Genomic DNA, 19,642 nt, shown 5'->3' with positions numbered 1-19,642 from the left:
CGGTTTCTATTTTCTATTTCTAAGTATCATACAAAGAAACCACAGTGTTTTAAAAGAAAAAATATCAAAAATAAAAAGTGTATAGTGTGTAGCATAAATATTTTTTCTTTTTCTCTGCCAATAGTGCTCAGTAGGAGGGGTCACTCTCACAGGACTCTCTTGCAGTATGCTACTGCTAACAACCTAATCGACGGAAGGTAGAAGCTGTCAAGTCCTGCCACAGACAAAATGGTGTTCCCCTGAAGACGCTAACTTAGCGAAACATGCCAGCATGTAGGGAACCAGCAAAAACTAATGTCTTGGATGTTGGACCTCAATCCCGACTTTAGGGAGTAGTGCAAACTACGGTTATATTTTAAGCCACAATGTGGATGGGGATCCCAACAGGACGGGTGATCAGTGAACGTCAACACTCCTGAATGAGCTAAGTAGAATTATTAAAAAAAAATAATAATATTATTAGAATGGAAAGCTCAGAAAACCTCACAAATACAGTAGGGAGGCAGGAGTGCTATGATGTTTTAAGGGGTTGTTAACAGTAGCATACTGCAACAGAGTCCTATGAGAGTGACCCCTCCTACTGAGCACTATTAGCAGAGAAAAAGAAAAACTATTTATGCTGCACACTAAGCACTTTTTATTTTTGATAGTTTTTCTTTTAAAACACTGTGGTTTCTTTGTATGATATTTATAAAATTTTAACTGCCAGACCCTCGACCATTCTTCTAACTTTTGGAGATTCCTTCTCATTGTTTCTACTCCCTCCAAGGTATCCAATCTATTGGCTATCTTCGTGTCATCTGCAAAAAGGCAAACCTTTCCTTTCAACCCTTCAGCAATATCTCTCACAAATATATTAAATAGAATAGGCCCCAGCTACTTATCACTTCTATAGCGCTACTAGACGTACACAGCATTTACACTTGAACACGAAGAGACAGTTCCTGCTTGACAGAGCTTACAATCTAATTAGCACAGACAAACAGGACAATAAGGGTTAAGGGAATTACTAAGGTGGGAATGATAAAACATGGGTACTGAACAAGTGAGTAAGGGTTAGGAGTTAAAAGCAGCATCAAAAAGGTGGGCTTTTAAACAGAGATGGAGCTTGACGTACCGGCTCAGGAAGTCTATTCCAGGCATAAAATGCAACAAGATAAAAGGAACAGAGTATGGAGTTAGCAGTGGAGGAGAAGGGTACAGATAAGACAGATTTACCCAGTGAACGAAGTTCCCGGGGAGAAGTGTAGGGAGAGATAAGAGTGGAGAGGTACTGAGGAGCTACAGAGTGAATGCATTTGTAAGTCAATAAGAGAAGTTTGAACTGTATGCGGAAACGGATAGGGAGCCAATGAAGTGACGAGGAGAGGGCTAATATAAGCATAGCGACACTGGAGGAATATAAGTTGTGAAACAGAACAGATTGAAGGGGAGAGAGATGGCTTAGTGTGAGACCTGTGAGAAGCCAGTTGCAATAGTTAAGCGAGAGGTTATAAGAGTGTGGTTAAGGGTTCTGGTAGTGTGCTCAGAAAGGAAAGAACAAATTGTGGTGATATTATAGAGAAAGAAACAACAGGTTTTAGCAGTCTGTTGAATATGTGCAAAGGAGAGAGAGGAGTCGAAGATGACCACAAGATTACGAGCTGATGAGACAGGAAGGATGAGAGTGTTATCCACAGAAACAGAGAATGGGGGAAAGAGGAGAGGCTGGCTTAGGGGGAAAGATAAGAAGCTCTCAGTCTTGGTCATGTTTAGTTTCAGATGGCGGTGAGACATCCAGGCAGCAATGTCAGACAGACAGGCTAATACCTTGGCCTGGATTCCTGCTGAAATTTCTGGTGTGGAGAGGTAGATCTAGGAGTCATCAGCATAAAGGTGATACTGAAAATCATGGGATGAGATCAGAGTACCAAGGGTCGGAGAAGAGAAGAGGTCCCAGGACAGATCTCTGAGGTACACCAACTGATAGTACTTCAAGCTTCATCTCTGCAGTTTTGTTTTATTTGTTAAAAGATCTTTAACCTGCGGGAGCTCACTCATCAAGGACTGCAGTGTAACATCCAATACTTTAGGCTCTGTCATTCATTTTCAGAGGAAAGTATGAATCACATTTAGACCTCTTGATACCTTGGCTCAAGGTAGAAGAGAAATCCAACTTGCCAAGTTGTGACAGAGATATGATTAGAAGCAGCAGTAGTTGTTTGAGAATGGGTAAGATCATTTTTAAAGTGGTAAAAATGTGAATTCTAATTTGATCCTATTGAAAGCTCTTCCTTTAAGTAGACATCAAATGCAGGACTTTCTAGCACCCATCTGCCTACAAAGGTTTAATCTTAAAGTACTATGTCAAGATTACAGCCATGGTGACACCAATTACCCATTCAAAGTCTATCTCCAGTGAGGAGACTTGAAACGCTGTGATATGGAGGCCACATGATCACAACACACTATTGTCTAGATATGGCCTGTAGAGAAAGTAGGTAATTGCTTACAAAGGGCATCTGTTCTACCTGTGTTTAGGGCCATTGGCAGTGGAAAGCCATGGATATGCCAGCATGCTGCTGCTGTCAGCAGAAGTAAGCTCCAACAACCATTTCTGCACAACTGTTTCATCTCGGGTACCAGTTTATATCAGAAGGGGGGAAACCCCAACAGCTCTGATTTGAAAAGAGGGACAGCCAGCTGTTCAAGTGCTTGAGGGTAGTTGGAGTTATAAATTAGGGCTGTATCGAATATTCGTATTTGATTCGATTCGGCCCTGAATACATTATTTGTATGTGGCCGAATAATTTGGGGCTCTACTGTGCTAAATCATACTGAAATAAACACTTGATCTCTGATTTTACATTGTTTCTTTTATTATTTGTTATGTTAAAGCTCAATGTCCTTTATTCGTATTCGGATGAATAATATTTTTCATTATTTGTATTCGGCCGAATAGTAAAATTTGCTATTTGGTACAGCTCTAAGATAAATATGTCATTGCCTCCCTGAAGGAACTGAATAGTCTGATTAGACTATCCATTCTGCATAGCCTCTTTGAAGGATATAGTCCAACTGTAACACTCCCATTTTACACAATTTGGGTTGCCTTCCAATTTACTAGGAAAAAAATCACTAAATAGAAAAAGTGTTTTCTCCCTTCCTGAACACACACACATTTCAGGGTGAACAAGTCTGGCAAGTACATTGTTGAGGGCTACAGTAGTTGGACACAAACTTCCATGCACTGTTTTAAATTATTTCTTCAGACAAATAAAACATTGCTGCTGACTCTGAAAATTTTCTCCCTTTTCCTCTGGTGCTGATCTAATCCTACAGGCATTATATGGCACATCCTTCTGAAAACAAATCACTGTTGCCATGATTCTGAAAGTAGAAACACTAATGTGAAACGTATGAAAAGGCTGAGCAATCCAGTTTTCAATTGCTTTGCAGAAAGGTAATATTGATATAATATGCTCCATTTTAGTACAATGCCATTTGTTTGGTACTTCGTTATAGAAAAATACACCCCCCCCCCCCCCCCCCCCCAGTAATACAGTGCTATATCATCACAAACCTCAAAATCAGGCTTGACAGATTAGTGCATACACTAACACAACATAGTAGCACATTTGTACTTCCATGTTCTCTTGAGCGATTGCCTCTTTCCTATCTGTTTTTTTGGTATTTTTTTTCTTTGTAACTTACATTAAATTTATTTTTGTAAATCGCTTTGGCCTTTTTCTTAGATGAGGCGGTATATATATATTTTTTTTGTACCCCACGCTTTCCCACTCATGGCAGGCTCAATGCGGCTTAGGTACTTATTTGTACCTGGGGCAATGGAGGGTTAAGTGACTTTCCCAGAGTCACAAGGAGCTGCCTGTGCCTGCAGTGGGAATCGAACCCAGTTCCCCAGGACCAAAGTCCACCACTCTAACCACTAGGCCACTCCTCCACTAGGCCATATATTAAAACTGACAACAAACATATGTACATAAATGGCCTGCTATAAAATTTCAACTGGTGTAAAGTACGCACATTGACCCGATGGCATGTACTTTGCTGGTAGGCATGTACAGGAGTGGAGTTTGGGTAAAGGCAGAATTAGCATGTACGTACATAGATTATAAAATACAATAATTTATGCATGTACTTAAGCAGGTCTAAATGTCCACATCTGCAACGTGGGTGTGATATTTTTATAATTGTTATTATTTGTATAATTGTTTCTTTTAGCAAACATCTACTTTAATATCTTTTAAATTGTTTTTAGACAGCAGTATGTATAAAATGTACAAGGGTGTGAAGACATTTACAAGACACTGTGAGAGTAAATTTATAAGGGGGTGCCTACTTTAAGAGGTCAAGTAGGTACCTGCTCTTAGGCATTATTTTAGGCACGTATTTGTCTCTATGAAATACTAGAGTAAATATCACACCTACGTTGCAGATGTGGACATTTAGACCTGCCCGCTCTGTAAGTTAAGTGGGTACTTGCAGAACAGCAACTAGGCACCCTGCTAATACTTACATGGGTATATGAGCACAAATATATGTATACATGCTAGTATTCTGTGCATTTACATGGGTAACACAAGTGTAAATTTGGATGAACAGAAGTTATAGAATTGCCCTTTTAATGCTCACTTTTTTTTAAGTATTAAAACAAATATATGAAATACAAAAAAAAAAAATCTACAAATTAGGATAAAATAGTCAAACTGAAAATATCTGTCCTGTGTATATCCCTAGTCCCTACCCACCAGCACTGAATTTCAACCAGTGGCCTAGAAATGACAGACTCTGCAACACTGATAACTCCCCTGTAATCCAGTCCACAGCATCTAGCAGTGTGAGCGAGAACAATTCCTTTATCTTCCGATCTTGGTGCCTTATATTGCCTTATTAATCTTTGCTGTGACATACAGCAATAACTGTTCAGCAATCTGCAATGACGACAAAACAATTTTTCAGCCCAACTCACTAGCTACTTAAACCTTAATGTTTCACTAAAATAATAACTCATGCATATATAATATTAATTTTATGGATATCAAGCCACAAATAAACATAAAATAAGCAATGCTATTAGTCTCCTAATACATTTAGATGACTCAAAGAAACGCTTAACTTTTATGTGGAAATTTAATAGACAAAACAATGCTCAGATTTTAGTGAAATTATATATACACCCACAAGCACATTAAAGTTATCTTTATTAGTCTTGTTATATATTGTTTTTTTCAATGACAGACTTCCTATGGTCTGGAATTTGTATATGAATAAGCTGTACCCCACTTTAAACAGTGCTTGCCTTTCAAAAGCAATTTATATGAAATTTAAAAACATATATATACATTTGACCTACGAAAATGGAAATTATTTACCACTCACTGTTTTCAAATATTTATTGAATGTAAAAATATAAGGACCCACACAATTAATAGAGGATATAAAGGAAGTCTATCACTAAGACACAAGTGGGCTTTCCCCTTGGCACCCTTCAGTGAAAACACGAATTGTGCGGTATACAAGCTGCAGATTAGAATTCTTAATTCAAGCAGATTCTCTTCTTTATTCTTGTCCTGCTACTGCCAAAACCAGAAACAAAAAGTCCTCTCTTGTAATAGCTCTGGCTATAGACTTGTCAGTGGTCTTTAACTACTGGGCAGGCTAGTCCTGCAAACCCCAGTACACCCTAGACTCCTGCAGGTATTTGCACTCACTGAGTTTTTCTCTTTGGTCTCAGCTGAAACTCTTGCTTCCCAAGCACTTCCTCCATGCAGGTTTCATGTGAATGGGATGGCTCCCAGATTCTCACCTCCTCCAAGGCCCATCACTCCCCATTTCCTGAGGGCAGTTGAAGCCCAGTCCCTCCTTCTCCCAGAGCTCTGCCCACAGACTCCCTGTGCTTGTTTACAAATTTGTTTTTAATGTGGCCATCTTTATTGTTAATTTGGGTTTCGCTCACACCTTTTCATTGGTAGGTGAAGCCGAGTTACATTCTGGTAAAATAAATATTGAGCTTCCTTTGTCCCTGGGTTGGTCTTATCCTTTTGGTTGCCTCAGTTGGTCCCACCAGTGTGGGGTACAAATACCATATTAGAGGATCTTACAGGTACTAAATATATACCCCCCCCCCCCCGTTTACAAAGCTGTGCTAGAGACTGCCAGTGCGCTAATGCTGACACAGCGCATTCACTTTGAATGGGCTGTGTCATCACTGCCGCAGTTTTGTAAACAGCAGTGTTCTTTAATGCAATGCCCTCATCATCATTCTGGAGTTTTTTTTTTTTTGGAGGGGGTTTCTACTCTTAGGCTCTCTACCCCACCTTGTGGTAGAAAGGGGGAACGGGGATAGGGCATGGGGGATGGGGAAGAGCCATGTTCTTGAAGGACAAGTTATTCCTCAAAATAAAAAGAGAGTGGATTTGGAAATGCTTACAGCCTGGAGGACAACCCCAATGAAAAGTTTAAAGGGGAGCAAGAAGGTATAGATTTCATTGACATACACTAGTCAGCAATATTGTAGCACCATGTGGGGAAAATATCTGGTGGCCTTCCTTCAGCTCATTTGGATCCACAGTGGCCTCAGTTCAAAAAGAATTAGTGAAGACCACTGCTTTACAGGTTCAATGCAGTGCTAATTCATATACAACTGAATTAATTGTAAACAAATTCTCTTCACTTGGTTAACTGATGCATCAATGATAATCTTCAAATATTTGAGCTGAAGGAGAAGAGAAAGTACACCTACCATCCTTCAAAGTATCTCCTCACATTCTGACTCAAAATAGACTTTCTCATAAAATGGCAGCACTTAGGGGGTCTTTTACTAAGGCAAGTTGGAATTTTTAGCGCACGTTAAACACTAAAGACGCTCATGTATTCCTATGGGCGTCTTTAGCGTGAGCCTATTTTTAACACGCACTAAAAATGCCAGCGCGCCTAAGTAAAAGACCCCCCTTAGATGTGGAAACTGCAAAATTGCCATTTCCACTTATAAGTGCCAGAAAATACCCATAGAGGATGCCAAGTGATGCCACTCTGTTTTCTACATGTAGGGCCTTTTCACTAATGCAGGATTTTAATGCACACCAAGTCCAAAAGTAACACTATCAAGAAAGTGTTCCCAGTATTTTCACATTTAGGTCATGAGTTAATCCTTTTTTTAATGCATGAGGACCAATGTGCTTTTAAACGCAGAAGTATTTGGAACTGGAAGAGGTCCCGCGTTAACTGTGTATTAGTCAGTTAATGCCCAATACATGCGACGTGCTAGTTGGCTAACACTTCCATGCCCACTCCCCATGCCATGCCCTCTGATAGTTCAGTAACATGCAGTTTAATGTGCAGAAACAGGCAAACTACCGCAAAACCCCTTAACATGGTTGCATGTCACCCTGTTTCCATCCATTAACCGTGCGTTAATCTTTTTATAGCACTTTAGTAAAGGGCCCCATAGGCTGTTTTTTTAAAGTTGCTGCTCCTGTTTTAAGTGCCAGCAAATACATGTGTATTTACAAGTATTCTTATATAAGTACATAAGTAATGCCACACTGGGAAAAGACCAAGGTCCATCGAGCCCAGCATCCTGTCCACGACAGCGGCCAATCCAGGCCAAGGGAACTTGGCAAGCTTCCCAAACGTACAAACATTCTATACATGTTATTCCTGGAATTGTGGATTTTTCCCAAGTCCATTTAGTAGTGGTTTATGGACTTGTCCTTTAGGAAACCGTCTTACCCCTTTTTAAACTCTGCCAAGCTAACCGCCTTTACCATGTTCTCCGGCAACGAATTCCAGAGTTTAACTTTACAAAAGATTCTATGCTAGGCAAAGCCTTTTATAAAACACTGGAGGGACCTGTGAATTCCCAATCTGGATGTCCCAATTCCTATCTCGGTGTGCTATGTAAAATGGAGATTTTTTTAGATCTAACACAATTCTTTAAAAAAAAAAAAAAAAAAGAGGGGGGTGGAGGGAGGTTGGCACTCCAAAATCATCTCCAAGAAAACTGCACCCTTACTCAAAATACCTAGGGAAAACCTTCCAAAATACAAGGAAAAGAGAACCATAGAGTACGTACCACTTGTAGTAAGCAGAACTAGACAACATAAAGAAAATTACAAAAGATCTTCAATCCCAACATCATGAGGATTTAATTCAAATGTAAAAAGGCACCAAAATTTTGCTTATCCCAGAAAAATTGAGAACAAGATGGATAAAATAACAAAGCATAATAAACAAGAACATAAAATTATTCAGATCTGTGACAGTTTAAGGGTTAAAATACTGTACAACATAAAAATGAAGACGTACATATAACTTGAAGAAAGCCAATGGGTGCAGTACCCAAGGTCATTAATTATAGTAAGACCTTTGCTATAAGGAGCGAATGTGTGAAAGGCCAGGCCTCAACGATTACAATCAGATGGCTTCAATATGAATGTTTGAAGCTAACTGGTAAGGAAACAGTATGTCTTTCACTTATTTCTATTCACCGCACTTCATCACTTTTTTTTTCTAGGCACTTCTTATTTTTATTACTGCAACGACTCAGTTGCAGACGTGCTTTTTATTATCACGATTCCTCTTTAACAGCTTTTTTAATAGTTTCTATTCATTGCACTATTATAGATCTTTCTCTCTTTCTTGTTACAGTTTGTATTGTATTTTTCTGTTACTTTGTTGCCCAAAGGATACATTTTTTTAATACAGTTTTATTGTTTAGCTAAATTGATACAGTTGGCATGTCACGTGTGAGCGCCATATTTGATTGAGGGAGAGAGCCATATGAAGTATGTCTACCATGGGATACAAGGTGAAGATTTGAATGCAAGGTTCCTTAGCTAATGAATTTTTTTCTTTTACAGAAAAGAGCTTGTAGAGAACTGGTGATCGATATAATCCATGCAATAACAGCACAAGTTCCTGACGAAGCCGCAACGGGTGAAATGGTGGCCCCATTGAACTTAAGTTAAGTGCTGTCTCAAATTGATTCATATATTTTTTTGAAAGTTGTCACCATTCGAATAAGAATTTTGTTATTTAAAAATCACGCTTAAGAATTGCACATCACATTTAAAAGGAGTTTTTTGGAGAACAATGAGTAGAGAGGTGTGGTAGCCGTGTTAGTCCACTTTTAAAGGTAATCAATAGAAATAAAACATGAAAAAGAAAATAAGATGATACCTTTTTTAATGTACTAAGTTATGTCCAATAAAAAAGATATCATCTTATTTTCTTTTTCATGTTTTATTTCTATTGATTACCTTGGAGAACAATGAAAGAAACTGGACACTGGCATTGTTCTAAACAGAGCTTGAAGTGCCTGAGGTTGGTTCTTGTGAATCTCTGAGGTTTCCATTTTCTCCAAAAAAAATATATATTTTTTAATATTTTAAAACTTTTGAAAAAGCATTTACAAGTATAAAGTGAGTCCTAAAACTTGTGGTTTCACAACTGTAGAACATTTGCAATTTTTAGGTGTTGATATTTGGTTTTGTATTATTTTACATTATTACAACACCATTTGATGCTGGCGGTAAGATCTCAGACCCAAAATGGACGCGTGCCAATTTTTATTTTGCCGCACGTCCATTTTCGGCAAAATTTTAAAAGGTCTTTTTTACAGGCGTGCTGAAAAATGGATCTGCATGCACCCAAAACACGCACCTACACTAGCATAGCCCATTTTTCGGACCACCTTAGTAAAAGGACCCCTAAGGTTTCTCCCGAGTATCCCTAACCACACCCTCTCCAAAGGACATTACACGATGTGATACCCACAAGCAAGTCTTCTCCGGAGTAGCCCCCACACTCTGGAGTGAACTCCCTGAAAGGCTCTGCTTAACACAAGACTATCTCTACTTCAGGAAGCAGATGAAAGATTGGCTCTTCGCCCAGGCCTTTAATGGAAGAAGTAACTAACTTGTTAGTCTCACACACACACACAGAGTGGCACTGGCTGCAAATACTGTAGCAGGACATGTTTATCCATGCCTACCCTACCTGAGATAATATTTAAACACCTTTCTGACTTCATGTGGAGAGGTGTGATAGCCATGTTAGTCCACTCTTAAAGGTTATCAATAGAAATCAAACTGCACCAGTGATTTCACAGTAAGAATACTGAAAGGTAATTTTAAAACAATACAGGAACGTAAGATCTTTGAAATAAGAATGATTGAATATTTTGACACCCAACAAACAGGACTTAATAAGGATCTGGGTTTTCTAACCCATTATAAACCATAAAGCTGTATTTCTCTATTTCTCTGTTTATTACCCTCCTCTCACCTACCAACACCCATTCTGTTAGAATATCAATGAAATGCTTTGATGTCCCCATGCATACCCCCACCCTCCCACTCTGTCAGACTGTCAAAGTAATGCTTTGATGTTTCTCTTATATATATATACTATCTGCTACCACATTTGCTTATTTCCGATCTGACGAAGAAGGGCAACCTTCGAAAGCTAATCAAGAAATGTATTACGTTATGTCCAATAAAAAAGGTATCATCTTATTTTCTCTTCCATGTTTTATTTTGTTTGATTTCTATTGACTTCATGTGCAAATTTCTTTAAATTAGTCCCCTTATTTTCTAACTCATCTTACTCTCTTACGTATCTATATGTTCCACCTTTGCTTACACCCTACGCTATTAAAATGCTTTATTATGCATTGTGTTGACATTGTAATCAGTATACAATGACACACTTTGTATTGTTATCTGAATATTTTTACTGCTGTAATTGTCTATTGCTTATGTTTGACTTATTCTTGCTATACATCACCTTGAGTTAATTCCTTCAAAAAAGGCAGTAAATAAATCCTAATAATAAATAAGTAAAACACTTTTTCATCCATGGAAATGGTTTTGCAAATTATCCTCCTTATGGGCAGGCAACAGTTAAAACACTATCGTGTTCAGCTGAGGCTCCTCCTTGGAGGCACAAAATACTCAGGCATCAGAAGACCATAAGCAAAGCACATTATAGTGCTATTAGACAAAAAAATGTTAATGACTCAAGTCAGCAATATTTGTGAGTCACCAAGCAACTTTAAAGTACTGATACCATCTTTCAGAGTTGCTAGGTCAGGGGGCAGAAGTACTTCTGAATATTCTGGTAGCACAAATCTACACATGTATTTATGAAATATGGGCACATATTCCAAGTACAAGGCAGTCCCAACCAATAATGTGCCAAGATTAGAGACAAAACAGTTATCAAGTAAGAGGGGATCACTCTACCAACATCCAAGCACAGAACTTCCAGAAAGAGAATAAATATGAATGTACAGAAGCACTCTTGATGCACCAGAGCATACAGAAAGAGTCAAGTGCCTTTGGTACACTTAAGTATCTTAAAAATGAAAATTCACTGAGTAACTGATATTTTAAGTTATCAATCATTGAAATCTGAATGATGGAGAGATTAGCCTTGAAGCTAATCAGAGGCACCTCTGAGGTGATCCTTTCACCCAGAAAACAACTATACAAGAATAATTACAGACACTTCTTTATGAAGAAGATGGAATAGCCTTCCAAGAGATGATGGAGACGAGGATGGTATCTGACTTCAACAACATAAGTTCAAACTCTGAAGGTTTTAAAATAGCTTACTAAACGGAAGGAAGGAGCTACATGACAGATGTATGCAGTTGGCTCCCATGGCTCCGTACCTTGGCCAGCAGATCTACCAGAGACGCTATACAGGGAACCATATGGCCAACTACAAGACTGCCTTACCTGCAAATGGAAATGTATGGCAGACCGGCCTTATCCAGCCTAGGAACAGCGGCACAAGAGGGCTAGAGTAGAATTGGAGGGGTCCAATTTTGCCACAGTTTGAAGCCTCCTTGAGTACAGAGGACTGTACTCCATTACTCCAGCTGTCCTTGTCCCCAGAGCTGTCCCCAATTTTGCCACAGTTTGAAGCCTCCTTGAGTACAGAGGACTGTACTCTATTACTCCAGCTGTCCTTGTCCCCAGAGCTGTCCCCAGAGCTGCAGTTGCTATTGCCAGGACACCTTTTATGACATCATATACTGACCAGGTGTAGCAGGAAAGCCAGGGAGTTTTACCGCTGGAGCTGAGACAAGTGAGGAGGGATCTATTAGAAGAGAAAGAAGCCTTTTGAGGGAACCAAATGAAGTTGGAGGAGAACTTTCAGTGATCTCCTTGGATGGGGAAAGAATGTCAACCCTTCTAAGGGATATTATAGACCCCCCTTGCTTAAGCAGTTAGTGGGACTATAGGAATCATGCCCAGAGCTGTTGGCTTTGAAGTTTCAACCTTGGCTCCCTCCTTGAGCAGTAGTGGCTCAAACTGAAGCTACCCGAATGGGTACGGTTAAGCAGCTTGATGAATTTGTGGTCAAATTTCAAGAACAAGATAAAGTTATTCTATAAAATTCTTACAAGTAAAAAATTGCTTTACAGAGATTGGGAAACCGAAGGAGTTAAGTCTAGTATTAATCACCAGGGCCGCCGAGAGGGGGGGACAGGGGGGACAAAAGTCCCCGGGCCCGGGCCTCCGGAGGGGGCCCGGCGCCACCACAGTCAGGCCCGCCCGCCGTCGCTCCTGAACTAACTAACCTTAAACGCCTCCTTCCTTTCCTTTCACCACCTTCGCAGCAAGCAACAGCAGGGCAGGCCACTCCTTCCTTCCGTGTCCCGCCCTCACCTGACGTAACATCCGCGAGGGCGGAGCACGGAAGGAAGGAGAGGTCTGCCCTGCTGCTGCCTGCCGCGAAGGTGGTGAAAGGAAAGGAAGGAGGCGTTTAAGGTTGGTTCAGGGCCTGGTAGCGGGTGGAGGGGGAGCCCGGTGACCTCGGGTGGGGGGGGCCCGGCGGCGACGATGACCTCGGGTAGGGTGGGTGGGGGGGGGCCCCGGGGGCGGCCTTGTCCCGGGCCCGGCTCTGGCTCTCGGCGGCCCTGTTAATCACAAACAATTCAACATTACATAATAAGGGGGGGGGGGGGAGTTAGCAAAGTGAGCTACTGTTAAGAGATGTGATATTTTACTCAACCCCAGTTATCAGTAACTAGGTCTCACTGCATAAAATGGGACCTGTGCTAAAAGAGCAGGCTGACTTCCACAGTATAAAACTGGCTCAGGAGCAGAAAACCCCAAAAGGGTAGTTAAAGCTCAACTGAAACTAGTTAGAAACCCAGTCAGAAGCAGGGCTGTTAGCCCGTCATCCATCCATTTGGGAGACAGAGGAAATACTGAACATTCTATCTGCATAATACCATTAAGGAGCAAGTCAAAAGAACTATTTTCTTCCTTTGTCGCCATCTGCTGGTAGAGGGACACAATCCATTCATCTGGAATGGTCTTGTCAGGATGCTGTGGAATATTAAGCTTTAGAAAGCTCAGAGGCAGTATATCACATCACTGGTTATAGCTACCACCAGTGTGAGCAGATATTCAAAGCAATTTAACCAAGAAGAAAGGGCTCTTGTCCAGTTAAACCACACTAGATGGTCCAAGAGCCAATATTCAGCAGCACTTAACTGTAAAGTGCCACTGAATATTGGCTCTGACCGCCAAGACACTCATCAGTTAGCGCTGAGATGGAGTCGGGAGTAATGCAAGCACCGGATCAATACTGTCTGCTATTAACCATCACTATGCTTTAACTTTGAAAATGGAACATTTTACATATAAATAAAAACAAGCTGTGCTTACCTGTGCTTTTCTTCTAGATGGTCAAAGACCTACATAGTCATTTGGTCACATCCCGCAAGGTTTTTCCAGGAACATTGAAGATACTAATGGAGGGAAAAGAATGAACAATCATTACTTGATGGAAAACCATGCCAAGATGAGAGACTTTTAAATGTACCCGTCTTAAATACACTGCTAAAATCAAAAAGGTAGTAAGGAGTATTACTGCTTTATATCTAACTAAAGGCCTTCTGTGCATAATAAAACATATGTTATTAGCAGAATTCATCTATCCTTCCACCACTAATATCACCAGATATGTTTTCTGACCATATTTCCAGCTGCACAAAAGGTTTGCTTATAGAATACAAAAGCCATGTGCAACATCTGACAATCCTGACAAACTAAATATTTTAAACCAAACCTTTTTATCCTATCAGTCTAAATATTCAAAGAATATTACCTTAGTCTAGTTATCAAGACTGAAAAATGTAACAGGCCAGCCAGAAAGAAAGCCTGACTCCGGCTGGCACAGAGGCTTTCTAAATATATTTCCAGCCCTGCACACTATGGCAATTATAACCATAAATCAGGGGTTCTCAATCCAGTCCTTTGGACACACCTAGCCAGTCAGGTTTTCAAGGTACCCATAATGAATATGCATGAGATAGAATTTACATAGAATGGAGGTAGTGCATGCAAATTCATTCTGGATATCCTAAAAACCTGACTGGTTAGGTGTGTCCTGAGGAGTGGGTTAGGTGTGTCCTGAGGAGTGGGTTGAGAACCCCTGCCATAAGTCAAGAGCTTCAAATCCATCTAAATCATACACTGGATCTAATATATCCTCATGACATCAAACATTGCATAAACCATTCAAATTTACTAAGATCTACTCTAGCATGATCAAGTAAAAAAAAAGAACAGGTTTATAAGTTAATAAAGCACCAGGACCACATGAATTTCATCCAAAAGATATTTGGGTAACTGGAATGGTTGCATATATGCTGTACTTTTAGTATACCAGAAATCAATTACAGGGGGAGAAGATAAGATGGCGGCATACACACAACGCTCTGTACGGGACTGCTGTTGAAGTTGGTGAAGCTTTCTCTTTTACTGTGGTACCTATGCTGCATACCAAGAGGAAAGGGGCAATGCAGGCTGCTCCCTCCACAATCTCGATGACAACCTCAATCCAGCAAACAATGGACCGATTCACCATCAGGACTCCTAAGTTGGAGCAGCAAGTCCTGCTTTGGAATCGGCTAAGGGAGAGCCTACCACTTTGGGACATGATATGACTCTTTCGCCTCCAGAGCCTAATGTTCCACAGTGTCCAGTGATCGCATCAGATAGCAAGGCATATACTGCAGAAGTCACTTCGTTGCAGCTTTCTGAAGAGGGCATTGCGCTGGAGAGCAGAACGCCATAGTGTGTTAATGGAGGGGCAGAGAAGAATGCCCCCACAGTGATTACCCTTGAAGAAGTCTGGAAAGAGCTGCAAAATTTTACTTCTATTGTAACCTGATCCACAGAAGAGGTAACTGCTTTGGTAAATAAAGTGGATGAGCTGGCTAAATCTGTGGAGACGGTTAAGATGGAAAAGTCTAGAAAAATTGAGCAGGTTCAGGGGGAGTTTAAAGGTTTCTAGGACTTTAAGTCAACTATTGTGAAAGATCAAATATTAATTCATAGGAAGACTGAGCAGATGGAGAACTTTAATAGAAGATTGAACTTACCGCTTACTGAATTTTCAAAGATCCCCCAAGACAATACCTTTGGATCTCTTTCAGAGATATCTGATAGAGACTCTGCTTTATACATCTGATGCAATTCCTCCTTTAAATAAGATCTATTATTTATCAGTTTCCACAAGACCCAAGGGGATATGGACGGAGAGCATGGTCCAGATATACATCCTGTTCAAACTTCTTCTACTAACCTATAAATGTACTCACTCTGCTGCTCCCCAGTATCTCTCCACACTCGTCCTTCCTTACACCCCTTCCCGTGCACTCTGTTCCCTGGATAAATCCTTCTTATCTGTTCCCTTCTCCGCTACTGCCAACTCCAGACTTCGCTCCTTCTGTCTTGCTGCGCCCTATGCCTGGAATAGACTTCCTGAGCCCCTACGTCTTGCCCCATCCTTGACCATCTTTAAATCTAGATTGAAAGCCCACCTCTTTAACATTGCTTTTGACTCGTAATCACTTGTATCCACTACCCTCCTCTCCTCTTTCCTCTACACATTAATTGATTTGTTTGCTTTATTTTTTGTCTATTAGATTGTAAGCTCTTTGAGCAGGGACTGTCTTTCTTCTATGTTTGTGCAGCGCTGCGTACGCTTTGTAGCGCTATAGAAATGCTAAATAGTAGTAGTAGTAGTAGTAGAATAATATTTCAGCAATTCTTGAAGAATCTATAACAGAAAATACTGAAAGTGCTACTTTATTGGTCTCATTCATATTTGAACAAGATCTTAATGCTGTATTGAGATTTTATTTCCATCAATCACAGGCTCTCTTTGGACAAAAAGCTTGGGTTTACCTAGATGTGACTAAGACAACTCAAGAAAGAAGAAAACTCTTTCTTGCTATGAGACAGGAGACTAGAGCACTGAGGCAGGGCAACCCTTTTGTTAGCATACCCCTGTAAATGCTTAGTTAGATTTGCTGGGTCTAAATATGTGTTTTTTACCCCAGAACAATTAAGAGCTTTCCTGGACTTGAAAAAGATCATGCAAGGATGATTAATATTAGGCATGATATTTAGAATGGGTGAAATGTCTTGCTAAGCTTTACATAATTGTTTTTTTGACTTCCCTGTCTTTATTTACCCGCCCGTCTTTTGTAGTGGTCTAAGGAAGAGTTGTAAATTATCTCTATGGTTCTGCGTTTCCTCTGTTCTATGTACCTCTGCGTTTCTGTATCAAGAGGTGTAATTTTGAAATGGTTTAGAAATTTAAAAAATAATAATAAAAAGCAGAGGAAAGCAGAGGAGGCTCCTCATAGCTCTTAATGGCCATCTTGTTTCCATATGCAAAAAGGGAACTAACTCAGAATCAGACCTCCCTAATAAGCTTAACCCAATGAAAACTCTAGGGAAAAACCTTGCAAAAATCCTAAAAGTGATTAAACAGAAGAAGTAGCTGGTCACGCACAGGGAATAGGAATAATTACAAGCACCAGCCTAGAATCAGGGCAATAGTTTTTTTTTTAATGATTTGCTGTGAAAGGCAAATTCTCAAATTATAGATAATGAGGTAGAGATGCTAATTGTTGGTACATAAACTGGTTAAAGAGAAATCAGCCAGGAGCAGGGCAAGATTAAGCATAGCCAAACTAGGTATGTGCCTAGCACCCAAACATTAAGGAGGGTCCCTTTCATAGGTGTTAATTCAGTGGCTTTCAAGGCAGATTTTTGCAATGGTACATTAGCTACTGGAAGAAAGAAGGGGGGCAGAGAATCAAAGCCATCCATATCTGCAGAGGCCTATCTATTCTCCCCACCTTCTATGTACTGTTCTCCAGTCAGCAGGAGGGGTTGGCTAACAGTGCTTCCTACCTGCTGCTTCCTCCTGTGCAGTTAGAACCATAAATAGTAGTAGTAGTACATGGCCCTGTTTGTTGGGGGGGAGGGGCTCAATGTATTAGAGCCCATAAAAGGGTTAATTATGCCCTGCTGGTGATGCCTTAAAGGCATATATTTTCAGACAAATAGGGCCCCATAAATGCTTGAACTTCTACTGTTTAATAGTTTCACAAATTATTTACAAGAAGGAATAAGCAGAGATACTGTGATTTTTGCCCATGACAGTAAATTGTCACAATGTAGATATTCCACAGTATGCATTTTACAGAGAGATTATAGATAAGATTTAATGAGGTAAGGATAGGATAATGAACTTTAAGTGCAAGAATATGTAGATCCTTAATTTTCAGAAGGATGGGACCAAAAATAGCTCTGATACTTCAAGCACTAGTCAACCTGTCCCTTAATTCTGATTCTCTCCACGATTCAATGAAAGTCACGGTTAGATCATTGCTAAAAAAAAAAAGAATAAATTAGGTCTTACCTGCTAATTTTATTTCCTTTAGTCCCTCTGGACCAGTCCAAAAATGACCGATGGGTTGTGCATGCCTACCCAGCAGGTGGAGACTGAGAACTCCAATTCTCACGTGAGCCTCAGTCAGAATCAGTATCTCCGTACCAAAGAATGGAGGAAAGAGAAAAGAATCTGATTCTGTGCTCGCGGCCAGACATCAAACAGCCACACAAGAATCAAACAACTATCTCCGTACCAAAGAATTGAGGAAAGAGACAAGAATCTGCATTTGTGCTCAAGGGCGGATCCCAAACAGCCACACAAGAATCAAACAACTAAGCTGGCAAAGAAAGAGAACTAAAACTTGTTCTCGTTGCTTTTATTTATTTTTTAATTAGTAACGAAAGAACAGAAACAGCTCTCTCTCCACAAAGCCAAAATAAAAGCAAAACATAACTATCCAGGAATCAAGACCAGTATACCCTCCAGGACCTGGGCTGGTACAGAAGGATTAAAGGAAAGAAAATTATCAGGTAAGACCTAATTTATCCTTCCTTAGCATCTCTCCGGACCAGCCCAAAAATGAATGATGGAAGTACCAGAGCAGCTCAATTAAGGGTGGGACCCAGAAAGTCCTGCAGTAAGAATGTGCTCACCAAAAAACGCCTCCTGACGCGCTTGAACATCCACTTCATAATGAACAAAAATGTAAAGAGACAACCAAGTCGCTGCCTTACAGATGTCCAATGGAGGGACAAGGAACCACTCAGCCCAAGAAGAGACCACCCCTCTCATAGAATGAGCTCAAATGCCCTCCAGCACCATTCTGCCTCAAGAATATAGGCAGAACCAATCGTCTCCTTAATCCACCGCAAAATTGTAACTTTGGAAGCAGCCAAGCCCTTACGCGAACCCCCAAGCAGCACAAAGAGAAGAGACAATCGCTGAAAGTCCTCCATCCTACGCACTTACTCCTGAACAACTCTCCTCATATCCAGATTACAGAAATGATGCTACTCATCAGAACAGGACTGAGAACCAAAGTAGGCAACACAATAGCCTGGTTCAAATGAAAGGATGATAAGACCTTAGGAAGGCACAAGCCTAAAAATCACTCTCTCCCTGGAAAACTCCAAGAAGGGTGCTCTGCACAAAAGGGCCTGCAACTCCGACAAGAAATTAGCCAAAGCCATCGCGACCAGGAACACAGCCTTCAAAGTCAAATCCTTGAGTGAAGCAGAATATAGCGGCTCAAAAGGGGCCTAAACCAACACTTAGAGGACCAAGTTAATAAACCATGAAGGAAAAGTGCTGTGCCTCAGCAGTCTGAGGAGACTTACCTACTACTACTATTTAGCATTTCTATAGCGCTACAAGGCATACGCAGCGCTGCACAAACATAGAAGAAAGACAGTCCCTGCTCAAAGAGCTTACAATCTAATAGACAAAAAATAAATAAAGTAAGCAAATCAAATCAATTAATGTGAACGGGAAGGAAGAGAGGAGGGTAGGTGGAGGCGAGTGGTTACAAGTGGTTATGAGTCAAAAGCAATGTTAAAGAGGTGGGCTTTCAGTCTAGATTTAAAGGTGGCCAAGGATGGGGCAAGACATAGGGGCTCGGGAAGTTTATTCCAGGCTTAGGGTGCAGCGAGACAGAAGGCGCGAAGTCTGGAGTTGGCAGTAGTGGAGAAGGGAACAGATAAGAAGGATTTATCCATGGAGCGGAGTGCACGGGAAGGGGTGTAGGGAAGGACGAGTGTGGAGAGATACTGGGGAGCAGCAGAGTGAGTACATTTATAGGTTAGTAGAAGAAGTTTGAACAGGATGCGAAAATGGATAGGGAGCCAGTGAAGGGTCTTGAGGAGAGGGGTAGTATGAGTAAAGCATCCCTGGCGGAAGACGAGAGGGCAGCAGAGTTTTGAAC

General features: G+C 40.6%; 1 protein-coding gene across 2 annotated transcripts in view; it reads right to left on the bottom strand.

Annotated features, from left to right (window-relative positions):
* KLHL5 (kelch like family member 5) overlaps window positions 1–19,642 on the bottom strand; it is a 141,323-nt gene that overhangs the window by 117,131 nt on the left and 4,550 nt on the right. The window contains exon 2 of one of the 2 annotated variants that reach the window (XM_030191298.1): window positions 13,692–13,774. The gene's annotated coding sequence lies outside the window, so the exon portion shown is untranslated. Of the gene's footprint in view, window positions 1–11,747; window positions 11,769–13,691; window positions 13,775–19,642 lie in introns of those variants that run through there. The other variant, XM_030191299.1, reaches the window with a different exon arrangement.

The sequence above is a fragment of the Microcaecilia unicolor genome, chromosome 2 (assembly GCF_901765095.1).
Source record: "Microcaecilia unicolor chromosome 2, aMicUni1.1, whole genome shotgun sequence".
NCBI lineage: Eukaryota > Metazoa > Chordata > Amphibia > Gymnophiona > Siphonopidae > Microcaecilia > Microcaecilia unicolor.
This window is presented reverse-complemented; position numbering and strand designations above follow the sequence as displayed.